At 39.7% G+C, this 25,497-nt stretch overlaps 1 pseudogene; it reads right to left on the bottom strand.

Annotated features, from left to right (window-relative positions):
- Positions 1-24,883, bottom strand: part of LOC107152572 — a 46,509-nt pseudogene extending 21,626 nt beyond the window's left edge.
- Positions 24,884-25,497: the final 614 nt, after the last annotated feature.

The raw sequence follows: 25,497 nt of genomic DNA, 5'->3' as shown, positions 1-25,497 counted from the left end.
CCATGGCAGTAATCTGAGACAATTGTCCAGCTCACCCCATTTGTTTCCATGTCTGAGATCACTGTCCTATAGTGCCTGTTGTTCGATAAATTGAAAATCATTGTTTCATCTATTCATTATTGTTTTAGCAATTTCAGTTTCACCATTACCCCTAGTAACCCACAAGTTAAATTTTTGCCTCATGTTACTGTGACATTTTGTTCTGTTGACCTAGAATTATTAATCCCAGGAGACACAACACTTATTTCATTGATATAGAAATTAAGACTGCCACCTGACCACATGGGGCTTCTCATGCCTCGGAATCTACTAAGAAGGGAGTTATAGTGTTAGCTGGGATATTGATTCTGACTATCAAGGGGAAATTAGACTACTAGTCACTCTATAATGGAGTTAAAGAAGAGAATATTTGGAATACAGGAGACCCCTGCCCTGTGACTATAGTCTGTGAACAACTACAACTACTCAGTCCAAGAAAGGCTGTCTCTACCTTAATTTCAAAGGGTGTGACAAATGTCCAATAGAAGCATAGGGGCAAGGCCAGTTGGCAGTGCCATTGGGGAATGATTTCAACCCTGATAGCTGAGGTTTGGTTGGCCATAGTATGGCACCCTGCTGATCTTTAGGGCCCTCTGTCACAGTGGGCCTGAAAGGCAAAGTAGAGCAAGACAGGAGGATTATTCTCCAGTCTTAAGTTCTCTTTTCCTGTTTGTCCCTTTTAGAATCATGTTCTACCATTGTATTTTGGAAGCAAGTACCATGCTTGATTACTCAGATTCACAACTAGAGAAGAATTTTGCTTCAGGTTAAATATACCTTGAGTTTTACCCATATATAATTTAAATGAGTCCTTGAACTCCTATATTAAAGTTGATAATAGAATGAATTAAGATTTTGGGGGCTGTTGGAATGAATGCATTTTGAATGTGAAAAAAAAGAATTTGGGGAGGTTAGAGGTAGATGTTATGGACTGAATATTTATGCCTCCCCCAAATTAATATGTTGAAACTCTAACCCTCAGTGGGATGATATTAAGAGATGGGGCTTTATGGTGATGAGTAGGTCATGGAGGTGGAGCATTCACATATGGGATTAGTTCCCTTATGAAAGAGACCATCACTCCACTTCTTCCATGCGAGGACATAGCAAAAAGTTGGCAATCTGCAACCTGGAACCCAAACTTGCTAGCACTCTGATCTTGGAATCCCAGACCCCAAAAGTGGTAAGAGAAAAAAATTACATTGTTCATACACCACCTAGTCTAATATATGTTGTTACAGAAGCCTGAATAGACTAAGATGTGGTCTTTGCAAGGAAGTAACTGAGCACAACCCACAATTAAGAAGTAAAAGTTTCTTCTACCTGAGGGGAGAGTATCTACATAATTAATTTAGAATTCTTCTGCAAAATGATTGTCTATGTTCTTATATTTATTCAAATATTTTTTGCACTGTGGAATCACGGGCATTTCTTTTGTACTTAAGGCTGTAATTTAACACTACTTTATTTAGTTCCTCAAATTCTATCAACTATGGTCACTTGGAATTTATTCAGTTGGTTCTTCTGTTCCTTTGAGGTATTTCCATTCTTGTGTTGTCCTTGTTTGTTTTGAAGAACTCCCTTACTTTCTAGCACAATGAGCTGTCTAGTTCTTCTTGTTATGTTTCTTGACCCAATCCTGGAATAAATCATTGTATCAAGGGTCCTTTAAATTAGAATGATTTGCTAGGTATGATTACTACTGCGGGGGTGTCATTTCTTCTAGGTCCATTCAGCTGAAAGAATAAGGAAATACATGTTTGTTCATAGCATTTACATTTTAGAATCCTCAGAGAGATGCTCCGTGCTTTCTTTCTAGGGTTTATAATTGCTTTCAGTGTGGGAAGAGACTAGGTAGATTGTGATTATTACTTCTTAACCCTAGATAATTTACATTTAATTATTGATCATATTGGATTTAAATGTACCATCTTGCTAATTTTTACTATATTTGCCCATATAGTTACAGTTTTTTCTCTTTTCCAGTCTTTTTTTTCCTGTTAAGAATTTTTATTACTCCATTTTATCTCCATGATTCATTATGTATCATTTGTATTTTATAGTGGAAATTCTCTTGTTTTACATAAATATCAACTTTTACATATCACATTCTACTTATAATAATATTATACCACTTCAGGTCTACCATAAGAACCTCATAAGAATAAATTTCCATTTCCTTCCTCCAATTCTTTGGGCTATAATTATCACATATTTTATTTCTTCATGTATTATAAATTCCTTAATACATTGTTTCTGTTTTTACTTTACTCCTGAGATCTTCACGTAAAAAAAATAGATAGTAAATATTTTAGGCTTTACAGGGCATATGGTACCTATTGCATTTTTTTTTTTTTTTTGCAATCCTTTAAAAATATCTTAGCTCACAGGCATACGTAAACATGTCCTGGACTGGATTTTGCTCACAGGCATGTTTGCCAATCCATGCTTTAGATATTCAATCATCTTTTAAGGTATCTTTTACAAATAGAAAACGTCTTTTATATTTACTCTCATTTTACTATTTCTGTTGCTCTTTCTTTCTTTATGTAGATCTACATTTCCATTTGTTATCTTACTCCATCTGCATGAAAACTTTTCTCTTTTCTTTAACATTTCTTATAGTGCAGGCTTGCCAGCAATGAATTTTCTCAGTACACCCCCCACACACACCAGCTTTTGGTTTCTTTTCCAAGACTTAAAGATATATCTCTTTTGTCTTCTGCTTTGCATTTCACTGAATTTGCTACAGTTCTTACTTTGGTTTCTATGTATATAATATTTCTTTTTCTTTTTGTTGTCCTCAAGATTTCCTCTTAATTTTGGGTTTCATCAGCTTGAATATTATATTCTTTCTGCTTATCCATCTTAGTGTTCCCTAAACTAGTTGTATCTGTGAGGTTTTTGATTGATTGATTGGTTTCATTTTCCATTAATCTTGAAAAATTCTTGGCTATCATTTCCTCAAATATATCTTATACACCCCCTCTTTTACACAAACACATACAAGCACACATATTCTCTTTCTGAAACTTCCATAACACTTACTCTAGATGATTTGATTTTTCATGCCACTTTGGATGGTCTGTTTTGTTTTTTTACATTTTGACGGGGTGGTCAATACTCAGACAGAGCAGGTTCCTGCTCAGGAGGTGTGAGCCACCTGGGAAAATAAAAAGTCTGAAATAATCAGTAAGAAATAAGACAAAGCCAAAGATTAGATTTTAAAAAGCAGAGTGCTTAATGGATCTCCCTATTGCTATCTAACAGGACTGGAGACCTGAGCTGGGTTTGCAAGAGCCGGCTACATCAATAACAGAAAATCTCGAAGGAAGCACACGACACACAGAAATACCTTTTGCTTGCAGGAATCAGGAATGGCTCTCAACCTTAAGAGTTTATTGAAAAAAGAGAGAGAGTATAGCTGAACTCACATTTTTATTGAGGAAAGCTGTCCGATAGGACATTCTATCCAAAAAAGATGAAGGGTAGTATTACAAAAGAAGGAGGAGGCAGCCCACTCCCATTGGGTAATGCCTACTCCCAGAGCTTCACTCCCCTGTGGAGCTGAGGTGAGGTCCACCTGCTTTTGCGGGCAGTGAAGCCAATTCCACAGTTGGCTCAAGGTTAAGGGTGCTCAGCTCCTCTGTGCTCAAAGGCTAAGGGTGCTCAGCTCCTTTTCATGGTGGCTCCTGACATCTTCCAGTCCTGATAGAAACTAGAACTGAACAACTGAAAAAGGTCCCAATTCTTTATTTAAGGGGGAGGACATCAAAGGCAGGGATAAGGGTTCAGTAGGAGGAATCTCGGTTCAGTGGGAGGAATCTCGTTTCAGTGATTGCTTCTCTTGTGGCAGGAGTCTTGCACTAAACAGGTTGATTGGCATTTGGCAAGCTACTCCCATCTCCAGGAGGCTGTTTGGCTCTAGCAGGTTACTCCAATCTCCAGAGCTGAGCCTGAACCTGAGCTGGAGGTAGAACAGGGCACTAACGTAGATTAGGCATTCTGGAACCAGTGGTTTCCGCTGAGAGTTCCCAAGACCAGGCTTCCCTGCCTAATGGCTCCAATGTCACCCAGTTCACACAGGACTCATAGATGGCTTCCCGTAACATCTTATTCATACTTGTGCTTCATTTAAAATAAATTCTGTTGATTTATCTCAGGTTCATTGCCTTTTTCCTCTGCAGCTTCCAGTGTTTTAAGACACCTATTGACAGAACTTTTTTCCCCATATAGTATTTAAAATTCTAGCATTTCTACTTGATTTTTATTATTTATATCTCTCTGATGAAATTTACTCATCTCTTCATGTATATGGTCTGCCTTTTCCCCTAGATTATCATAATTGTTCAGTCTCTTTATAAATAGCCAATATCTAGGTCATCTCTGATTCCAGTTTGTTTATTTGCTTATTCTCTTGGCAATAGGTTGATTATTCTTCACTTTTTGTGTTTCTGATATGAGTACCAGGAATATTACAGGATTATTAACTGCTGACTATATTAACTAGTGAATGTGTATTGATTGAATATTGAAGGACTATAAGCATGTGCCCATGATGTAATGTGAACTGCAGAACTTAGATAGACTTAAACCATGAACATAGATAGACTTAAGTTAGTGATGTCAGAGTTTACACATGGGGTGTAACCAGGTACACCCTAGACCTCACCCAGTTACCAGCTGCAAGCACAACTGAACTAGAACTTAAAAGCCCAGACTTCTGGGTGCTGATGGGACTAACAGGACCTGGACAGAGAGACAGAGATCTCCATTGCTGTTGTCTTCCCTGCACCAGACTCCTCTGGCCCAGATTGAGTTCTAGCAACCCAGACTTAAGACACATCACAGGTGAATATCTAGGACCCTTGAGTGTAGACTCAGTTAGGACTTAGAATTAGGATGTGATTCTGAAGTGTGATGAGCATTAATAAAATAGATTTAATTGACTCTAGCTGCGCCTCAGACCGAGTCTAAAGTAAGCTCTCGTGACAGTTTCCTAAGTTTTTAAACTGAGTGCCAGATTCTTTTGTAGAATAGTAAAGACCTAAGTAAAAAGACTTTGTGCCTTCGAATTGGCATGCCTTGTTTTGCTAGGCTGTTAGTGTAGTGACATTGTTAATTTAGTCAGCAGTTTAGCTGGGTTTGGGTTTTGTTGTTGCTGTCAGTTTCAAATTTTTCCACATGCGGGTTGTTTTACATGTGCATAGAGTGGAAACTGTGATTCTGGAGGGTTTTTCTTGGTGTTCCTGTTTTTCCTGCAGGTTTCAACAGTCCCAGCAAAGCATGTTCTTTGTCCCCAACACACTCCACATTGGTAGACTTCTGTAGCTCTTCATTTAGTGCTAGTGTTGTGGTGGCAGTGGTCAGTGAAAGACAGAGATTCAACTAAGAGATTTTATTGGGAGGGCTGCCCGAAGGGGAAGAAAAGGAGAGGAAGAGAGCAGAAAAAGAGAGGAGAAAGCAGTAGAAAGGAGAGGAAGAGAGCAGAGAGTAGAGAAAGATTGCAGAGAGCAATCTAGATTGAACTCTAGATAGGGCAAAGAGGTGGGAGGGGAAGGGAGGGGGCATGGGGGTAAAAAAGATGGTGGAATGAGATGGACATCATTACCCTAAGTACATATATGAAGACATAAATGATGTGAATATACTTTGTTTACAACCAGAGTTATGAAAAATTGTGCTCTACATGCGTAATATGAATTGTAATGCATTCTGCTATCATATATAACAAATTAGAATAAAAAATAATTAAACAAAAAAAGAAAGTTCAGAGGTGAAATGATTGGGTTATGAGAGCCTTAACCTTATCAGTGCATCAATCCACTGATATGGATTAACTGGGAGTAACTATAGGAAGGTAGTGTGTGGCTAGAAGAAGTAAGTCACTGGGGCCATGCCTTGGGTTTTATATTTTGTCCCTGGTGAGTAGAGCTCTCTCTCTCTGCTTTCTGATTGCCATGTTCTGAGCTGCTTTCCTCCTCTACTCCTTTCCACCATGATGTTCTGCCCCACCTGGGGCCCAAAAACAATGGAGTCAGCTGTCTATGGACTAGGACCTCTGAAACCATGAGCCTCAATTAAACACAGTGAGGAAGCATTCATTTTAAGCCTGGAACATAGTTTACAGAAACTGACTATGCTGGCTTTTTTTATCTCAGGCCACCATCCTGTAGAATGGTGAGAAAATAAATTTCCATTGTTCAAGTCACCCAGTCTCTGATATTTTGTTATGGTAGCCCAAGTTAAAACATTCCTTAACATAATAAATGGCATCTGTGAAAGACTGTAGCTAACACCATAATTAGTGGTGAAACACTGAGCATTTTTCCCTTAAGATCAGATGCAAAATGAGTACATAATAGTATTTTCAATAAATGGTATTAGGACAATTGGATAGTCAAATGCAGAAATTAAATTAGACCTCTACCTTAAACTGCACACAACAGTTACTCAAATGGATCAAAAGTTTTATGCAAGAATTGAAATTACAAAACTCTTATAAGAAAACATAGGTGTTGATCTTTGTGAGGGTGGATTAAACATTGATTTCTTTAATATGACAGCAAAACCACAGCAAAACAAACTCATACATTGTACTTCATTAAAATAAAAAAAACATAAAACTTCCAAAAAACACCATAATAAAGTGAGAAAGCAACTCACAGAGTGGGGGAAAGTATTTGAATCATATATCTAATAAGGGACCTGTATCTAGAGTACATTAGGAACATGTACAACTTAAACATAAAAAAGTAAACAACCCCAATTGAAAAATTGAGAAAGGATTTAAAACATTTTCCCCAAAAAGATATACAAATGGTCAATAAGATGAAAAGATGCTCAACATTATTAGCAAATGGGGAATGCAATTCAAAACCATAATAAGATAACACTTCAAATGCTATAGGATAACTATAATCAAATGACAGATAATAGTATTGGCAAAGATGTGGAAATATTGGAATTCTTGTGTTTTGCTTGTGTAGCAAGTTTGGAAAACTTCCTCAGAAAGTTAATATAATTTTACCATTTTACTTAGAAATTTCACTCCTATGTAGACAAGAGAAATAAGAACAGATACCTACACAAGAACTTGTATAGTACTGCATTAATGTGTTAATCATTTTACTGATACTGAAACAAAATACCAGAGATAATAAATTTATAGAGAGGAAAGGTTTGTTTTGGCTCCATTTTGAAGGTTTCAGTCCATCGTTGGTTGACCCCATTGCTTTTTGACTTCTTGTGAGATAGCACACCATGTGCAGAGAACCATGTAGCAGAAAAAAGCTACTCCCCTCATGAGCAGGATGTGAAAGAGAAGAAGGAAGGGCTGGGTCCTACTATTCCCTTTAAGGACACATGCCCAAGTGACTTAAAGACCACCTACTATGTCCTACCTCTTAAAGTTTCTACTACCTCACAATAGTGCCAAGCTGGGGACTAAGGCTTTAACACTGAAACATAGTTCAGTGGTAGAGCACTTGGCTAGCATGCACATGGCCTTGGGTTCTATTCTTAGCATCACAAAAATTAAAAAAAAAATATAGGCAGGGCCTAACCCCATTGCAACCTTCTGCAAAAGCAAGACTTGGACCTAATTTTATTTTTAAAGCCACCATAGCCGAGCTGGGGGTATGGCTCAGTGGCAGAGCACTTGCCTCGACATGAGGCACTGGGTTCCATCCTCAGCACCACATAAAAATAAATAAACAAAGATATTGTGCCAAGTGTAACTAAAAAAAAAAAAATATTTTAAAAAAAGCCTCCACAGGTAATTCTGACATATGTACTTGGTTATAAGAACCAGTGGTTTAAAATCAAATCTATTTTTAGTTGCACTTCTATGTATTTTCTAATGTAATAGAAAATAGTCTTTCTTCCCATTTTGCTGGGGAGATGTTGGTGGAGAGAAGAAGAAAGCTGAATGGACCCCACTCGGACCTTGTAATATACTTCAACAGTGGAATTGCCTGCTCCTACTAAAAAGAATAAGATATAGGATAAAAATTCATAATACAAGCTGGATGGAGTATAATTCCAGAGACTCATAAGCTGAGGAAGAAATATTGCAAATTTGAGGCCAGCCTCAGCAATGTAGTAAGGCCTTGTCTCAAAATAAAAAGGGCTGGACTTTAGATCAGTAGTAAAGTGCCCCTGCGTTCAATTCCCAGTACAAAAAAGAAAGAAAGAAAGAAAAATATCATAGTGTAATGTCTAAAATGTCCAGAATACAGTCAAGAAACATCTTTCATAAAAAGAGCAACACCAAAAACTCACAATTTGAATGAGAAAAGACAGCATCAAAACTAAGGTGGATAATCAACAGATATCCAACTAAATGTTGGAATTTTCTGACAAGGGTTTTAAAGCAGCCATCATAAAATTGGTTCAACAGACATGTAAATATTCTTTGAAAGCAAAAGAAAAACAGAAACTCTCAGGAAAGAAATAGAAGTTATAAAAAAAAAGTAATAAATGGGAAAATGTAATAATATAAGAACCTTTTTTTAAAAAAAATTTTTTAGTTGTACATTGATATAATACCTTTATTTCGTTTATTTATTTATTTTATTTTTATGTGGTGCTGAGGATTGAACCAGTGCCTTACACATGCTAGGCAAGCACTCTACCACTGAGATACAGCCCCAGCCCTGATATGAGAATTTGTTGAGTGGGCTCAACTATGGTATAGTTGCCAAAGGATAGAAACAATGAACTGAGAACACATCAATGGAAGTTACTGATCTGAAAAATAGGAAAGAAAATAGACCGACTTTACAGATATAATCAAAATCCAATCTGGAGGTTTCTACTTTTGGAAACATGGAGCAGAGGTATATTTTCCCAAGTTACTCCTGCTAAAGAACAGCTAAAAAGAATAGATGCCATATTTAAAACAAATTTTAGAGGACTTTGAGAGGTAGAAAAAAGGCAGACTGTCTAGGCACTTGTGGAGCCAAGGAATGACAAAGCGTTCAGCTTTCTGAGTTTCTTTTTTTTTTTTTTTTTTTTTAAAGAACTATTTTTTTTAGAGAGAGAGAGAGAGAATTTTAATATTTATTTTTTAATTTTCGGCGGACACAACATCTTTGTTTGTATGTGGTGCTGAGGATCGAACCCGGGCCGCACACATGTCAGGCGAGCGCGCTACCGCTTGAGCCATATCTTTTTCTTTATTGCATTGTATATCCCGAGTCAGAGCTGAAAAAGCAAACAACTGGGAAATGACAATGGGTACTGCCAAAAAAGTAGTCCCAATGACAGCCTACTCTCTCTAGGCAAAGGAGCTGGAAAGGGTCCTAGCAATATGGAAACCCTTTAATAACCCTCCTACTCCAGCTAAACACAAAACAAAACCAAAACAAAAATTGTGGCCCCAGCCAGGCATGGTGGTGCACGCCTGTAATCCCAGCGGCTCAGGAGGCTGAGACAGGAGGATCGCAAGTTCAAAGCCAGCCTCAGCAAAAACAAGGTGGTAAGCAACTTGGTGAGACCCTGTCTCTAAATAAAACACAAAATAGGGCTGGGAATATGGCTCAGTGGTTGAGTGCCTCTGAGTTCAATCCCTGGCACCCCCCACCATCCAAAAAAAAGAAAGAACTGTGGCTGAACTGTCTCTAGATAAAATACAAAATAGGGCTGGGGATGTGGCTCAGTGGTGGAGTGCCCTGAGTTCAATCCCCAGTACCAAAATAAAAAAAGAAAAGAAGGCTGGGGATGTAGCTCAGTGGTAAAGTACCTCTGGGTAAGATCCCCAGTACTGCAAAAAACAACAAAAAAGTAAATATTTAATGACCACAGGACCCAGCAATTGCATTCCTGAGCATTTATCCCCCAAAAATGAAAACCTACATTCACTCTGACATCTCTATGGATGTTTCTAGCATCTTTATTGAGAAGAGTAAAAAATGGGAAACAATGCAGATGTCCTCCAACTCCTGTTGGCTAAAGAAGTTGTGGTATATTCCTAGCATGGAACACTATTTGGCAATAAAAAGGAAAGCACTATTGATACACATAATACCATGGATGAATGAGAAGAATTTTGCGGAATGTTTCAGCTCCCACGAGTTTTGTTAACTTGTAGCTTTTGAGTTTTCCTAGTTGAAATGCCAGACATTGTGGAACAAAACAACAAAAAGCTGTCAGAGCCCTAACTTTGCTTCACATGTTCTGAACTCCTGACCAACAGAATCTGTGAACATAATAAAATAGTTGTTTTTATCACTAAAAAATCATGACAGTTTTGTTATGTGGCTAAGAAGAACTGAATTAAGAAATAGCTCTTGGGGGCTGAGGTTGTGGCTCAGTGGTAGCCCACTTGCCTACCATGCGTGAGGCGCTGGGTTCGATTCTCAGCACTATATACAAATAAATAAAATAAAGGTCTATCAATGACTAAAAATATATATATGTATATATTAAATAAATACTGATTAAAAAAAAGAAAAAAGAAATAGCTCTTGGGTTGGAGTATATATAGCTCAGTGGTAGAGTGTGTGTTTGGCATGTGTAAAGCCATAGTTTCTATTTGTTTATTTTTTTTTAATGTGGTGCTGAGGATTGAACCCAGTGCCTCACACATGCTACACAAGCCCTCTACCACTGAGCCACAACCCCAGCCCCCCTAGTTTCTAGCTCTAGCATGCACATGCACATGCACACAAAATGGAAAGGAAAAAGAAATAGTTCTTTATAAGAGATAAGATGATTATATTGTCCAGAGCACTATTTTAAAGATTCATTTTATAGGATAAAGTTTTAAAAGAAGAAACATTACAGGTTATATAACCCTTATCCAAAATGCGTGGGACCAGAAATCTTTTGGATTTTTGATATTTTTTGGTATTTGCATATATATAATAAGATACCTTGAGGGTGGGGTATGCAGATCTAAACACTTAACTCATTTTTTTCATACAAGCTATATATACATAGGCTGAAGGTAATTTATACAGTATCTTCAGTGCACCTGCATTTTGACTGACCTCGCACATGAAGTCAGGTGTGGAATTTTCCACTTTTGGTATCATGTCAGTTCTCAAAAAGTTTTGAGTTTTGGAGCATTTCAGATTTTAGATTTTCAGGTTAAGGAGGCTCAACCCTTATACAATACTCTACCTCCCGTAACTAAGAAAAGCTGAGTTCTAAAATGGATTCCCGTGATAATACATTTTCACCATGTCCTGAGTCACGGTGGATCTTCAAGACATTATAGTTGCTGTGGTGGATGCCTCATCTTGTTTCCCCTCGGGCTTCCAGCTCACCTGCAGCTGCAAGGCTCAGTTCTCAGACATTCTGTAAACCTCTCTTCAGAAACATCTTCATCTCCATCTCCCTACTTTTCTTTCTGAAGCTTTCTTTAGAACCCTGTGGGCTTGGTCAACTCACGTGTAGGGCAAGGTTTAATAACTTTGGGTTGAGCCTCCACCAAAGGGGGATGGGAGCTGGTGGATAAATACCCCAGCTCCCTGCCCCCTGGGTGGGACAATTCTGATGAGTGTTGCACATTGCTATAGTTTGGATCTAACTTTTGGTCTATAGCATGACACTCTTGGGAACTTGGGAGGTGATAAAAATTTCAAAAAGTGGGGCCTAGGTGGGCCAGGGTTGTGGCTCCATGGCAGAGTGCTTGCCTGGCATGGGTGAGGTACTGGGTTTGATCCCTGGCACCACATAAAAGTAAAAACAAATAAAATAAACATATTGTTTCCATCTACAACTAAAAAGAAAAAAAAAATTTTAAAAAGGTGGGAACTAGGGAAAGTCTTCTGATCATGGCGTAATGCCCTTGAAAGGGGTAATAGGACCTCAGCCCCTTTCTTTTTATTTATTTATTTACTTAAGTTTTAGGGGGACATAACATCTTTATTTTATTTTTATGTGGTGCTGAGGATTGAACCCTGTGCCTTATGCATGCTAGGCAAACACTCTACCACTGAGCCACAACCTCAGCCCACCTCAGCCCCTTTTTCTTTCTCCCTTTTACCTCCTGACCACAAGGTAAATGGCTTTGCTCTGTCATGTATTCCCTACTACATGTGTAGCCTTGTCACAGGCCTAAAAACAACAGGGCCTACTGATCATGGACTGAAACCTCCAAAACCATGAACTAAAATAAAACTTTTCTTTTACAAGTTAATCTCAGGTATTTATTATAGTGATGGAAAGTTGACTAACATGCACACTAAATTATCTCAGAGAGTTCCCAGCACCACTGAGTGTCATTCGTTCATAACGGTAACCTGCTCCTGAATGCTGTCCTTACTGGCTTCTCTCTCTTTCACTGCCCCATTTCACTTCCTGATTCCCTTACTTATATTTCTTGAAGTCACCTCCCAAATAAATTATCTGTACCCAAGCCTTTATCCCAGGGTCTGCTCTTGGGAAAACCCCATTAAAACAATCTTCTCTTTAATCCCCAATAGGATACAGGAGAATGGAGGTGAGTGGGGAGTGGGAAGTGGAGGGGTAGGTTATGGTCATGCATTTACACATATGTGAGTGTATAAGATTGAAGAACAAACCAGTGATGCATTCAAAACTCATAAAACTAGAAATAGAAATTACCTTTAATCTAAGGCATTGTTTAGATTGTTAAAATGCTGGAACTCTTCCTATAAACCTATAAACTCAGTTGTAAGTAGAAAAAAAATGTCTGGGAGGAAATAATAATGGATGAAAGGACCAGTATCTTACTTGGGTCTCCCAGTATGTTAAACATAAAACCTTACTTAGGTCACCTAAACTTTTCTTCTTCCTTCTCTAAAGTATTACCTGTGTTAAATGTTAAAATAGTTAAACTTAGGCCACTTGACCTTCTATTTCCTCTAATGTTAAATAAAACCAGAAACACCTGACTTATCTACCCCATTTGTGGTTTTTTTGTAAATCCACAATTGGCAAAAGGTTAAATTTCTATATGGTTCACCTCCCTAAAATGGCAGAATTATTTAAGAATTACATATAGTTTTTCATATCCTGAAACAACAAAGATCAAGTAGCTTTCAAAAAAAATGTCAAGTCATGGCAACACAGAACAATGGATCTAAGCAAGAATTCCCTCTCCAATAATTGCACCGAGTTAAATATTTTCCTTCCATTATGGAAAATGCAAAGCTCCCTGAGTAGCAGCAGCTTAAAAGAGTGGCTTGGGGCAGTGAGCTCCCCCCTACCCCAAGTATCTATCACCTTTCCCCAGTTCACTGCTATAGAGAAATGATGTTTTCACAACTTATATCAATTTCCATGCAAATGTGGTTTCCAATCCAGTCCCTTAGCCATCCACTTCAGACCAGAATGCCATCTCTAAATCTCTCTGGGATAAAAATTACAGATATTTCTTTCTTCTAAAGAAAGCATATCATGTCTCAGTCCACTGTGTGGCTATTAGAAAGCACATTCTGATATTGAGCCAAAGTTTACTCTGCTATTAATTCTGCCTCTTACTCCCAGTTATCTATCCATATTAGGACTGCTGGGAACAAAAGAACTGAACCTTCTGCCTTCAAAGCCCTTAACATAGCTTAACTTCAACCCTCAGATCTTTTTCCAAGGAGGATTTTAAGTGGCCCTGCGTGACATGCAATAAATAGAAACTTTGGGCATGGGTCACATAATTATTGCCTATGAAGCTCCCAGTGGGGCTGGGAGGAGCATCTGGAACAATTACGTTAATAATATGAACTTCAGGGAGAACCATCCATCTTGGCGAGAAAAAATAAATCATATGCTTCAGGAGCCAGATTTATGTTAACAAAACAAATCACCCACCTGTAAAATCTCTGTAAACATGTTAGAGAGAATAAGGTGGATCTCCTCAGAGGACTGTTAAGATGGTTGTTTGAAAGTAATATATGACTATGACAAAAATCCCAGAAGTCTCTTGGAGAAAACAATCATCAGTTCAGGGCTACACTAAAGCCATAAATATTTTATAACAGCATACTGTGTCTGAAAAATGTCTTAGTTTTCAAGCACCCAGCCTCCCTTCTTACATAACTTCCTCAACATAAATGTTTGGACATTTTGTAAATGGTTGAAGCATTTGACAACAGACAGCAAGAGACACTGAAAGATAGGGCTCTATGAAAAGCTAGAGAAAAGAATGGCTTAAACACCCCCTCTTTTTAAAAAAATATTTATTTTTAGTTATAGTTGTCAATACCTTTATTTATTTATTTTTATGTGGTACTGAGAATCGAACCCTAGGCCTCGCACATGTTAGGCGAGCGCTCTACCACTGAGCCACAACCCCAGCCCCCAGGCCCCCCTCTTTTTTTTAACCTTTGTGAAACTTTATGTGATGATGCTGGGTGAGCACCCCAAATAGAAGCACTTTGGATTAAAAGAAAGTAAAAACAAAACAAAAAATACAAAAACTTCACCTCAAAATAATCAGTGGTTTTTCACTCCATGTGGAAAAGACCCCAAAGTTAGAAGTCTCCTCTCCAAATCTGAGAGCTTATTTATTGTCATTAAATTTGTAATTTTTGCTGGGGTTATGGCTCAGCTGGTAGAGTGCCTGCCTCACATGCACAAGGCCCTGGGTTCAATCCTCAGCACCACAAAAGAAAAAAAAAAGTGTAATTTTTGAAAAGAACCATCTTGCTCAGTATCAAGACACAGGGAGTACACAGTTCCCCAGATAATGTTTGATGGGCCTCTCTTAATCATAGGCCATAAAAAAAATTAAACCTGTCCTATGAGCTGCCATCTCTCTAAATCACACATCATTTCTACACTAAGGATAGCCAGGGCATAAAACAGGAATGCTTTAGGGTAAATGCAAATTAAATTATGTTTAAGAATATTTCATCTTTCCTGAACATTTAATGAGTGAAAGAACGATCAAGGCTTGCCATCAGAGAAAAATGCCCGTTTATTGAGGCAGCTCTGCCTATTTATAGAGCTGGGGGTGGTCTGACCGTTGAAACAGTTTAACAATTTAACGGTTTTTGGCAGCTGGCTTGAGGTGCGTTCTAATTGGTGGGTAAGGATCATGTGACTCAGCAGGACTCACCTTGATCGTTCTTTCAATGAGCACNCATGCCTATAATCCCAGTGGCTCGGGAGGCTGAAGCAGGAAAGTCAGATGATCAATATTTCATGATATGTATTTCATGAGACTGACTCTGGTTGCACTATGGAAAACAATTCAATGCTATGAGTAAAAATGGGGAGACCTGTTAGGGAGCTATCTTAATAGTAAAGGACAGAATTCCTAAATGGATGGAACTGGAGAACATCACGCTGAGTGAAATAAGCCAGAATCAGAAAGTCAAGGGTCAGATGTTTTCTTTCATATGCAGAAGCTAGAGAGAAATAAGGAATTTGAAAAAAAAAGAAAGGGGGTCTCATGAAAATAGAAGGGAAATCAGTGGAATATAGGAAAAGGATTGAGGGAAAGGGAGAGTGGCCAGGAAAAGGAGGAACTGTGGAATGAAATTAACCAAATTATTCTCTGTGCACATATAAATATACCACAGTGAATTCTACCTTTTTGTACATCTATAAAGCCCTAATTTAAAAAAAAAAACAATAAATAGAAGGAAGACTAGCAGAGAAGAGGAAGGGGAACAGGAGGAAGGTGGAAGACAGTGAAAGAGGAAACACTGGGGACTGAGTGGAGCTAATTATATTCCTGTATGTATAATTATGTCAGAATGAACCCCAATATCATGCATAACTATAGTGCACTAGTAAAATCATTTTTAAAAAGAATCTGAATCAGGGACTGGGGTTATATCTCAGTGGTAGAGTGCTTGCCTCATATGCATGAGGCCCTGGGTTCCATTCTCAGTACCACATCAAAACAAATAAATAAAAAAATAAACATATTGTGTCCATCCACAACTAAAAAATAGTTTTAAAAATATCTGAATCAGAGTTGTAGTGGGAATGAAAGATTGAAAAGATTTGAGTTTACTTACCTCCATTTAATGTGGTCAGACATTTTAATTTAGTCATTTAATAGATGTGTAGAGGTATATTATTCTGGTTTTGATCTGTATTTCCAAATGACTATATTTTCATGTGTTTATTGGCCATTCATATATTGTTTGATGACATGTATGTTCAAATTTTTTATCCATTTTAAAATTGTTTTTTAATTGTCAATGAATCATTATTTTATTTATTTTTATGTGGTGCTGAGAATTGAAGCCAGTGCCTCACACATGCTAGGCAAGTGCTCTACCACTGAGCCACAACCCCAGCCCCATTTTACTCATTTATTATTGGGTTATTTGTTTTCTTACAGGTGAGTTCTGAGAGTTGTTTATATTAGATGCAAGTCCTTGATTTGCTATGTGATTTTCAAAATGTTTTCTTCCAGGCTTGGCTTTTCTTTACATTCATTCATATTCTCTCTCTCTCTCTTGTTAGAGTCTGTAAACAAGTCAAAATAACACCTGGCATTTTGTCAGGGGAATGTTAGAGTTGTAAACAAGTCTGGATGGTGCCTGGCAAAATGCCAGAGGGAGTGGTTTGAGAAGTAACAAAAGTGAGCCATTAAGTGTGGAGATTCCTGATTGGTTGACTGATGTATCTAGTTTATGCTAATTAGATAAGCTGTGTGGAATGTATAAATACTGCTCCTGTCCTGCAATAAACGGCTCCCACTCCTGCTGTATCAACGTACACAAGTTATTCGTCACCCTCCGCTTATTTTGCCCAGCCAGCCGGGCTGCGGCACTCTCTCTCTCTCTCTCTCTCTGTACTGGGGATTGAACTCAGAGGCACTCGACCACTGAGCCACTTCCCAGCCCTATTTTGTATTTTATTTAGAAACAGGATCTCACTGAGTTGCTTAGGGGCTTGCTAAGTTGCTGAGGCTGGCTTTGAACTCCCAATCCTCCTGCTTCAGCCTCCCGAGCCACTGGGATTATAGGCATGCGCCACTATCCGCCACTATGCCCCGCTTTTTACATTCTGTTAACAGTGTCTTTTGAAGAGATTCTTTTTTTCTAACCTTGTTGAAATTCAATGCATCACTTCCTTTAAAAAAATGAATTTGGTGTTTTAGTACTAAAAGAAATTGTTTTCTAACCTAAGATCAGAAGGTTTCCTTCCTTGTTTTATTCTACAAGTTTCATAGTTTTAAGGCTCATATTTAGATCTAGAATTCATTCAGAGTTAATTTTTGTGTATTGTGTAAGACATAGATCCAAATTCTTTTTTTCTTTTTTATTCTCTTTTAATTTGTTCAGCACCTGGATATCTAATTCCAGAATCATTTGTGGAAAAGAGCATCCTGTCCCAGCAGCATTGACTTTGTGTCTTTGTTAAAAATTAGTTGTATATATGTATATATGTGTGTATATACATTCTTATATATCATTTCTGAACTCTGTATTTTGCTCCACTGTTTTAGTCACATTTTCAGCCCTGTGACCCAAATACCTGACAAGACCCAATTTAAAGGAGGAAAAGTTCACTTTGGATTAATGGCTTCAGAGAATTCAGTCCATGGTCAACCAACTCCATTGTTCTGGGTCCAAGATGAGGCAGAACATCATGGTAAAAGGGCAAGGCAGAGGAGTTCTGCTCTGTTCATAGTGGTCAGGAAGCAGAGAGAGGAAGGGAAAAGGGCCACAGGAAAGATATACCTTTATAGGGCACATCCCCAGTGACCCAACTCCTCCAGCCACACCCTACTTGCCTACAGTTACCACCCAGCCCATCTATTCCAACTAGGATAGATTGATGAAGTTATATCTCTCAGAATCCAATCATTTCACTGTTAGAGTCTGTAAACAAGTCAAAATAACACCTGGCATTTTGCCAGGGGAATGTTAGAGTTGTAAACAAGTCTGGATGGTGCCTGGCAAAATGCCAGAGGGAGTGGTTTAAGAAGTAACAAAAGCGAGCCATTAAGTGTGGAGATTCCTTATTGGTTGACTGATGTATCTAGTTTATGCTAATTAGATAAGCTGTGTGGAATGTATAAATACTGCTCCTGTCCTGCAATAAACGGCTCCTACTCCTGCTGTATCAACGTACACAAGTTATTCGTCCCCCCCCTGATTATTCTGCTGCAGCCGGACTGCGGCAGATGGTGGCCCGTTACGGGGAGCCCCGGGACACTCGGGGGTAAGTGACGAAAAAAAGCTGCCCGTCCATAGATAGGACGGGGGCAATCTGCTCGTCCCTAGGCAGATAGGGCGAGAGGAAAAATGGCCATTTCAAGAAAATGGAGAAGATTGATACAGTATGTTTGTGTCTTGTTTTGTCTCAGTGTATTGTATTGTCTTTGTGATGAAAATATGGAAGGGGTGAGAAGTAAATTACTAAGGGAAGAAGGCACCCCAGTGGAACCAAGAATAGTTAGGGCATGTGTTGATAAGAGCCCAGGAACTCTAGTCAGAAAGAAAAAGAAAGTTCAGAAGAAGAAGGATTATCAGGAAAAAAGTTGCAGCAAAAGGCTATTACTAAATACTTTTCGTTACCGGAGGGTGCGTGAAGCGGAGAGGCGGCTGCCGAGTGTGCAAGCCGGTCACAGCGCAGCAAGGATTTTCCAAGAGGCGGCGGCGACTGGCCCTTCCCCGCCTCCTGGCCGGGGAGCTGGCTCTTCCACTGCCGCGAGCCCAAATCTAGACCTGACCTGGAGGCACAGTCTCGCAGGCTCTTGCTCCCTGTGCCCAGTAGCAGTTTGAGTCCGGGACACTCCCCAGGGCCATCTGGGGCTGCCCAGGCACTACAGCCAGCAGAAGACGCTACTGGTGTCCCTGATGTTTGGTCATTTTCAATGCCAATAACTAAGCTACAATGGTTCTCCCACACCTGGAAGCTGATGAGTAATGAGCACTATTAATGCTTATTTCAAATGCAAAAAAACCTTGAGATAATGTACTAAATTGTTCAGAAGGTTGTTTTCTTAGTAGAATGCTACAGGATTTTCTTTAGCCATCCGGAGTTCCTGCCTTCGTCCCAGTGCCGGTAAAGACCAAGGTGGAAGAATTTCCAGTGTTGCTGAAAACCGGACAAGACTTTGGCTGAGAAACAGACGAGACTTCGGATTAAGCTAGCTGCCTGCAGAACTTACCTGGACTGTGATTTAAGCTAGCTGCCTGCAGAACTTACCTGGACTGTGATTTACCTGGACTGTGAGTTAATCTATTGAGACACTGCTTTACCTGGACTGAGACAACAAACTGTAATCTATAACAAATTGTAACTCGGTATCTTTGCTAACGGTGTCATTGCTGGTATAATTTTTCCAAGGGCTTCTTGCATGGAGCCATCAATTGGCTTGGTATTGTGGCATTTTGTATCCTCCCTTTCTGTTTGTAGCAGGTTATTTATGGTGTTTCTATAAAAACCACTATGGTCATTATTTAAATTAAACAAAAGGGGGAAATGTTAGAGTCTGTAAACAAGTCAAAATAACACCTGGCATTTTGCCAGGGGAATGTTAGAGTTGTAAACAAGTCTGGATGGTGCCTGGCAAAATGCCAGAGGGAGTGGTTTAAGAAGTAACAAAAGCGAGCCATTAAGTGTGGAGGTTCCTTATTGGTTGACTGATGTATCTAGTTTATGCTAATTAGATAAGCTGTGTGGAATGTATAAATACTGCTCCTGTCCTGCAATAAACGGCTCCTACTCCTGCTGTATCAACGTACACAAGTTATTCGTCACCCCCCGGTTATTTTGCTGCAGCCGGACTGCGGCATTTCACCTCTGAATATTCCTGCATTAACAGGAGCTTTGGGGAAATACCTCCTCTCCAAACCACAACATTCACTAATCTATTTGTCTATTTTTTAAAGACCTCTTTTTTTTTTTAGTTTTAGGTGGACACATTATTTTACACTTTTATATGGTGCTGAGGATGGAACCCAGTGCCTCATGCATGCTAGGCGAGTACTCTACCATTGAGCCACCACCCCAGCCCCTCTATTTGTCTATTTTTATACCAATACCATGTTGTATTGCTTAATGTAGTTTTATAATAAATCTTGATTTTTAAATGTTATTTTGGCTACTCTAAATCCTTCCCACTTCCATGGAATTTTATTATCATTTGTGATAGCCTATAAAATGCTTACTGGAAGTTTGATAGGGTTTCTATTGAATCTGTACATGAGGTGGTGGAGAACTAATATCTTCAATAGTATTGAGTCTTTTAATCCATAAACACTGATTATCTTTCTATCTTCATAGCTCATTTTAATTTCTTTTACTAGTGCCTGATAGATTTTTTCATACATGTCCTGCACATATTTTGTTAGATTTATACTCAAATACTTCACTTATTGTTGCTATTGCAAATATTTTTTATCTCAAATTTTTTTAAAGAAGTTCTTTTTTTATTTTAAATCTTTTATTTACTTATTTTTATGTGGTGCTGAGGATTGAACTCAGTGCATCATACATGCAAGGCAAGCACTCTGCCACTGAGCCACAATCCCAGCCCCTCAAATTTTAATTTGTAGGGTTTCATTGCTGGTATATAGGGATGTAGTTGACTTTTGTATATTGTGTTTTCATCCCCTTGTGTCCTGCAACTTTGCTAAACTTGTTTATGAGTTCTAGGAATTTTAGTTTTTAGATTCCTTGGGATTTTCTGTGTAGACAATTATGTCATCTGTGTAGAAAGATAGTTATATTTCTTCCTTTTCAATGAGTGTGCCTTTTTCTTTTTCTTACCATATTACATCAGTGAAGTCTTCTCTTTTATTTTTAATATTGAAAGTTACCGTTTTATTTGGGGGCCCTGGAACCAATTATCAAGGATGCAAGGCAAGTTTCAAGAATTGACTTAGTGGGTGATGAGACTAATTATTCAAGAAGATTCCAACATTTCTTGGCAGAATTTCCATTGCTGGTGATGGAATCAGGGTAAATCCATTGATATTACGCAGTGAGGCAGGAGTTGACAGTTAGCTCTAGCCCCTGAATTAAAGAGAGGAGACTGGAAATTTTGAAGAAAGTAGCATGGCATGACAGTGATTTCATTTCTAAATGTGTCGAGTGATACTACAGAACATGTATTACCCCATTTCATGCTTAGGATAACTCAGACTTACATTGTTTTTTTTGGTTTTGGTACCACTGAGCCACATCCCCAGCCCTATTTTGTATTTTCTTTCAACACAGGGTCTCACTGAGTTGCTTAGTGCCTCACTAGGTTACTGAGGCTGGCTTTGAACTCATGATTCTCCTGCCTCAGCCTCCAAGCCACTGGGATTACAGGTGTGCACCACTGCGCCCGGCTTTTGATTTCTTTATATATGAGAAATGAGAATTTATTCAATGACTGTTTTATCCAAACTTACACGGCCTTATGACTTCTTATTATTCAATGTTATGTTTAGGGACCTTGTTCTATGAGTTAGGGAAGCACTAGCCTCTTTTATAAGAGCTGAGACCAGTCTATATTATGTGGTAGTTTTACATATTGCCCTATCCGTGTACAAGGGTTGGCATAGAAGTTTCTAGCAAACTGTCCTCTTGCTTTTATGTAATCAACTTCACACCAGGGATTTGTACTTTCTCTGACACCTTGTCCTTTTAAACCTGACACTGTGAGTACCCAATTCTTTGATAACCCAGCAGATAAATGATTTCCACTTAGTTATTCCTCTGCCCTGCCACTCTTTGGTTCTTACTGCACAGAAAGTTCAAGGGCAGAAGTGTTTCTGATGCATGAGGCTTTCAAACACAGAATCTAGGGACCCCAGGGTTGGACTTGATCTCGCTAACAGTCATAGAAAATGTCACAGTTAGTGCATTCCATTTCCATTCAGGAAACCTATAGATGCCCTGTGGGTTAGTTTGTGTGTGATTGATGTCCTTGCTCCAGTGATATTGGCTTCAAATAGTAGTCCAAGTGTGTCTTTTTTGGCAAAGTCTTCACAAATCCCTCCTCTTTTGTATTTGGACTGCCTTTTGTACCTTTAGGACAGCACTTCTCACTGCTTTGCAGTACAGATATTTATGTTCCACAGCTTCTCCTAACCCCATCACCATTAAGCTGTGTTCTTTTGAGGACAAGGTCCCTGTCTTATTGATCATTGTATTATCAGTGTTGAGAACAGGGCTTAGAAATAGAGTGGGCATAGAATAAGTATTAGCTTGATGGAATTAAAGAGGTTTTTTCTTCGTTTCTAGACATACAACAACAAAATATCCTTTCAGGTTCTTTGCATTCTTATACTTCTTTTCTGATTAGGTAAGTAGAAGATGGCAGGAGACTGAGTGTTAGACAACCTGCAGGCTTTGCATCTAGCTACTTTTTAAAAAAATATTTTATTTTAGTTGTAGTTGGACACAATACCTTTATTTTATTTTTATGCAGTGCTGAGAATGGAACCCAGTGCCCCCGCACGTGCTAGGCAAGCGCTCTACCGTTGAGTCACAGCCTGAGCCCCTCATCTAGCTACTTCATAAGGAGAAATTGTTCTAGCTGTCCTTGTTTCTCCAGTGGAGTTGTCTCTTGGGGGCATATACTCCTCACAACTCACTGAACCATACCAGGTGTTCCATATGCTCACAGTATGAAAGATAAGGTTCTTGCCCTCAGAGAGCTTGTTTTATAGATGTATAATAAGATAGCCCCATAAACAGACAAATACAATCATAATTACAGGTACTGGAATATGAAATAAATAAACAGGCCATGTGTTAGAGATTGATGGGAAAGAAGGGAGGTTGTTTTGGATAGAATTCTCAGGAAGAATCTCACTGACGACATGACATTTGTCCTGAGATCAGAAAAAAGCCAGCTATATGAAAAGCTGTGTCTTGAGCATGCTGTGTCATTAACGGAGATGAGGCACATTTGTGTCTTTCCACAGTGTCAATTTATTGAATAACAAAAAGTTCACAGGTTACACCACTTTTATCAGTGGCAGTTCACTGAATACTTGTGGCTCACATGGTAGTTATAAGCTGGGCCATCACAGCTTCCTTTATTTCAAGCTTAATTTCTAACATCTGTAACACTTAAGTCACTTTGTGTGATTTTATATATAGGTTACAGCAAGTCAAAGAAAGGGTTAAGGCAGCCACAGGGTTCTGGAGGCTGAACTGCAGAGACAACAGATAAGAATATAGAGAGTCACTGTAGATGTCTCTTGGAGTGTCAGCTTGAGATGTCAGTTTGGCTTGCCTGGTCGTCAGAGACAGGGGAAACTGCACTCTGCTGAAACCCGAGGACAGAGATTTGAGTGACCAGGTGACAGAGTCAGGGTGCCACTGTGTCCAGTCTTAGGGTGCCCCTCCTTTTATGGGCTCAAGGGAGGGAACTGCATCATTTGTGACCTGATGGGTGGATAAGATCATGGGCCTGGTTTCTCTGATATGAGTTTGATATGTTCATGCATCCATGTGCTTCTGATTAATTTGATAAGTTCACGGGTGGTCATTCTTATTGGCATGATTTAATTTATGTATCAGTTTATGCATTTTGGTTGTGCCAGGTAGATGGTGGTTGTATACTTGTACAAACAGGGTGTGGAGTTCTTGCACCTCAGCATTTAAACTCAAAATGCAGTAGCTTATGGCAGACTATAGCTTGAAAACTGCTGTTCTATGTACATCATGGAGTAACTCAGAGCAGAGCACAGCTCTCTACAGCTAAGAACACTCCAGGCAGTGTAATGGCAAGCAAGGATGCAAGAGACTACTTTGCTTCTTTGAGGGACAGAAAGTATGCCGATGTGGTTGAGGTGAAAAGAGAGTTGTGAGATAAGATTGGAATGCTGGCAGGGGCCAGGTCCTAGGAGGCTGTATACTCCATGAGAAGAACTGGTACTGTATTGTGAGGGTAAGAGAAACCACTGATGGATTTTAAGCAGGAGAATGACATGTTCTGATTTATGTTTGGGAATCAAATGCTGTTTCGTGATTAGACTCTGGTGTATGAAGGGCAAGAGTGAAAGCAGAAATACCAATTAGGAAAGTGAGGAGAGATGACAGTGACTTGGGCTATTGTGTGTGTGGGAGACTCCCCCTTCTCGGAGAACAACATGGAATCCCTTACCCCTCACCCTCCTCTCCAAAGGGCGCCAAGCCAAGAGCACCAAATTCAAAGGTTTCCTCCACCAGTCCCCACAGGACACAGTGTCTGCTGGCTGTCACTGACTAACCCTGCCAATCAGCACCCCCCACATCCCCTATGCAATCCTTCTTAAGCCGAAGCTTGGTAAGCACACACTCTTCTCTCTTCCTCTCTTCCTCTATTCCCCTCTTCCCCACTTCCCCTCTTCCCTCTACTCTTCTCTTCTCTTCCTCTCTCTCTCTCCCCCCATCTTTTTCTCTCTGCTCTCTTCCTCTCTGCCTTCTTCCTCTTCTTTCTCTCCTCTCTCTTGTTGGGAAAAGGTATAATGGCAGCCACACCCCAAAAACCCCAACACGGCGCCTGAGGAGCTTCTCTTCCTGCTTCTTTCCCTTTCCTGCTGGCACCAAAAACTCCCGCCAGCGCCAATATTCAAATCCCGCTGGTGGGGAACCTTAGCCCCAATAAGAACTAATTTCGTGGGCTCTAGAATTGACATCTGGAAGAACTTACCAATAAACGGGTGACCCGTCATTTACCTAAGCCCTGCCACCTATCCTTAGATCTATATAAGCCCACAGCCTTTTGTAATAAAGTGGAACTTCTCCGGTGATTTGTCTCACATCGGTTCTTCTTTCATTGGTGCCGAGACCCGGGAGACGGGTGAGCTCATTCTCACAGAGCCCCGTTTCTGCTTCTTTCTCCGGCTCCACCAAGACATCTCGCCCTCATCCACCTTTCTGGCACTGGCTCCTTACACTTACCACTGATCGGGCTTAGGTAAGTTCCACTTCTGGCTTGTTGCCCTCTTCGGGCTACAGCAGGAACTGCGACCATGATCGTCCGGCACACTCCTGACACCCGATAGAGGGGAGAGAACCCACCCCACTAAGGTCTTTACGGCCGCAGTGGACTATCTGACGACCTGTTCTTCTTTTGGGGAGTGAGGCTTCTGGGTTCAGGTGAGAGACCCCTCTGTTTCTTCCTTCTCCTCCCTCCGTAACCAGTAAATCCTAGTACTAGGTTCTTCATGGCCTCCAGCTTTTTGCCTCCTGAGAGTTGCAGTTCAGGTGACGACCCTCACTGCCTCTTGTTTCCCGGCTCTTCCTAGAGTCTCTGTGATCCCCAAGGTCCTAAAAGGGGACACCCTTTTAGCCCTTGCTGATCGTTTCCGGCCCGAAGGTGTTCTCTCTCTCGCTCTCTCTCTCTCTCCATCTCTTTCTGTGACCATGGGTGCCTCCTCGTCTATACCTGAAACCTTGCCCCTCAAATGTCTAATGAAAAATCTGACCACACTCTCCCTCGCACCAGACATCAAGCCCAAACTCCTGATCAAATTCTGTACCAAGATTGGCCTACATATCCTTTGGATAATGGCAATCATTGGCCTCTAGAAGGCTCATTAGATCCAAATCTTCTCAGGGAGCTTTTTAACTACTGCCAGCATCTGA

Source organism: Marmota marmota, unplaced genomic scaffold (genome assembly GCF_001458135.2).
Source record: "Marmota marmota marmota unplaced genomic scaffold, marMar, whole genome shotgun sequence".
In the NCBI taxonomy this organism is placed as follows: domain Eukaryota; kingdom Metazoa; phylum Chordata; class Mammalia; order Rodentia; family Sciuridae; genus Marmota; species Marmota marmota.
Note: the sequence above shows the minus strand (reverse complement) of the source record. Positions and strands in the feature narration are given on the sequence as shown.